Here is a 3,278-nt window from a genome sequence, read left to right as displayed (position 1 = left end):
AAGTATATCTTAATAATTAGCTTTATTTGCTCCCAAATTTGATTTTTATTTTTGTTCACTTATAAATCTATTACCTTTTATCAGATATTTCCATCAGCAAACTATTTCCAGATCTTCCTGAAAGCTGAAATATGATTATCCTATTGATATGATAATGAAAAATATAATTCACAGAATTCGAATATACTGTAAATTCCAAAGGAAGATAATACATAAATATTAGGAGTAGAATACCTTTTATGTTTATATGTGTGTGTGTTTATTTGTAGTTACAAGCAAGGGTATGTACACAAGGTAATACAGCCTCACATCTTCTGTGAACAGAATAGGGCATAAACATAGTGCATTTAAATGAATTATATAACCTCCTATAAAAGCACATAACTGATTCAAAGAGAACTTAACTCTTGTCAGAAATGAATTATTAAAAAAAATGCTTCAAAAATGATCTACAAGAAGATATTCATAGTGGCCGTCCTAACCTCGAGGTATCACTACTTTCCCTCACTTATATTTTATCGTAAATTTCCTCCAGATCTCCGTTGCGGAATAAGAAAAAACCTGTCGAGGAAAGCCCTGTGAATTGCGGACCAGAAAAAATATATAAGGCTGAGGAATTTTGCAAAGCAACGCCAGCGTTAACGGCGAATCGGCACGCAAAAGCTTCCGTGAATATCTCGAGAAATTCTTTTCAAAAAATCTTCCTGGGCAATTCAGAGATCAACAAGACCCAAAAAAAAAAAAAAAAAAAGGGGGAAAAATTGATGGAGGAGAAGGAAAAGGGTGGATGGGGAAAAAAAAAAATAGGAAAAAGAAATGGTGGATGGAGGGAAAAAGAAACGGTGGGGTGGATGGAGGAGAAGTAGGAAAAAGAAACGGTGGATGGAGGAAAAGTGGGAAAAAGAAACGGTGGATGGAGGAAAAGTAGGAAAAAGAAACGGTGGATGGAGGAAAAATAGGAAAAAGAAACTATGGATGGAGGAAAAGTAGGAAAAAGAAACGGTGGATGGAGGAAAAGTAGGAAAAAGAAACGGTGGATGGAGGAAAAGTAGGAAAAAGAAACGGTGGATGAAGAAACGAGGAGGTATAGGAATGGAATAAATAAAAGCCGGAATATTGCGCAAATACCAGGAGTACAGAAAGACAGGTGGAAGGAAAAAGAGCAGTATGACAGGGGAATGAGGATAGGACCGAAATAGAACTAAGAGGACAATTAGGGTAAGGGAATTAACGAAACTAACGAAAAAGAAATAACAGGAGGAAAAGAAAAATATAGGAGAATATATCTAGACCTCCTCTTGTAAATCAGTACTTTTGGTCATTAAGTTACTATTTATAAATATACTGAAATTACCAGCTGTAAATATATAGTTGTTTGTGTTATTCTCATATAGAAGGAAAGCTCCCAGAAAAGGAAATGTTCATATAGGAAGCGAAATAACAAGGTCACAAAGAGATTAAAATGTAAATAATAGTAAAGTTCATTAGAGAAATTTTATTCATCTAACACTTTATGGATGGAATGTTCTTATTCTACATAATATAAATAATTCCTTTTTTTACTCAACATATGCCAACGGTCATGTCATGTTATTCATTTAATGATAATTGGGAGACACAAACATATTTTTTTTTATTTTTCTGGTTTATTCAATTGTCTTGAGTTACAATTAAAAAGTTAAAATCAAAGAACAAAGAAAGGAACTAATGTACAGAGCCTCAACATTCATAGAGCAAACAAAAAAAAAAAAAGAGTCTCAGGAATGTAAGGTCTTGGTCGTTGATAGTCTGAATAAAAAGTGACTTCTATTGGAAGGAAGCATATCCCAAAATCCTTTTCCGAACGAAGGACGCCAATAACCGGGACCAAAGGATTCCCAAAGTGACTCCAAACAATTGCGAAACCTATGCCTCTCCATAGAGAGACTTTTACTTTGCTGCCTTTTCTGTGATATATTTTTTGTTTTCTGAAAAGAAAACTACTGAGATGGCTATTTGTCTGTCCGTCCGCACTTTTTCTGTTCGCCCCCAGATCTTAAAAATGACTGAGGCTAGAGGGCTGCAAATTGATATGTTGATCATCCACCCTCCAATCATCAAACATGCCAAGTTGCAGCCATCTAGCCTCAGTAGTTTTTATTTGATTTAAGATTAAATTTAGTCATGAACGTGCGTCTTGCACCGCTATAGGTGCCAACAACACAGGCCGACACGGGGCCGTGGCTGAAAGTTTCATGAGCCGTGGCTGAGAGTTTCATACAGCATTATACGCTGTACAGAAAACTCGATTGCGCCGAAGAAACTTCGGCGTATTTTTCACTTGTTTGTTTTGTAACTCGTACTCAGATTCTCAGCCATCCGTTTCCGTCCAATCCATATCTGATATAACATTGTTTTTCTTGCGAGTCACGTTATTGTTACAGCCTATTCTTAAATGCATTTTCATTTTGTCAAAATTTCCCCCTAACTCTTCACTGACATAGTTTTCAGAGAACCTGGGAACTTTTTTACTAAATGTATTCAACTATATTTATCATTTACCCAGCACGTGCTCTAACATTGTCAAAATTAATAGTTGTGTTGCAGTTATTATTATTATTTTGAAACTGGCAGTTGTCTACGAGTACTTTAAAATACGTGATATTTTTCCGTAATCATATTATTGCAAAGGGACAGGGTAAAAATATCTGGTACATGGAATCTTAACTGGAACCTTACAATTTTCTTTCCTTAACCTCCAGATTCTTGGGACGTGGTTGAATGAGTGGACTGGATTGAATCTGGGAACACCTCCCTTTCAGAGGCTCTCCGATATTCGTCTGGTGAAAAGAAGGATTTTCTGGTAAGGATTTAATGCCAATAGAATGAATGGTCTTAGCTTTGAAAGGATATTTCTGGACTTTTTTTTTTTTTTTTTTTTTTTTTGGCCAATATCTGCATTCAAAAACAAATAGACGGTGCACTGTAGGTATTACTTAAGGTTCTTTGCAACGTCCCTTCGGCCCCTAGGTGCAACCCCTGTCATTCCTTTTACTGTACCCCCTTTCATATTCTCTTTCTTCCATCTTACTTTCCACCCTCTTCTAACAATTGATTCATAGTGCAACTGCGAGGTTTTCTTCCTGTTACACCTTTTAAACTTTTACTGTCAATTTGCGTTTCAGCGCTGAATGACCTCATTGGTCCCAGTGCTTGGCCTTTGGCCTAAATTCTATATACAATTCAATTCAAAAACAAATATAAAATGTTGAGCCACTTCAGTTTATGGGATATCTGGA

Source organism: Macrobrachium rosenbergii, chromosome 10, assembly GCF_040412425.1.
Source record: "Macrobrachium rosenbergii isolate ZJJX-2024 chromosome 10, ASM4041242v1, whole genome shotgun sequence".
Classification (NCBI taxonomy): domain Eukaryota; kingdom Metazoa; phylum Arthropoda; class Malacostraca; order Decapoda; family Palaemonidae; genus Macrobrachium; species Macrobrachium rosenbergii.
The sequence above is the reverse complement of the archived record's forward strand: the minus strand, read 5'-3'. Positions refer to the sequence as shown.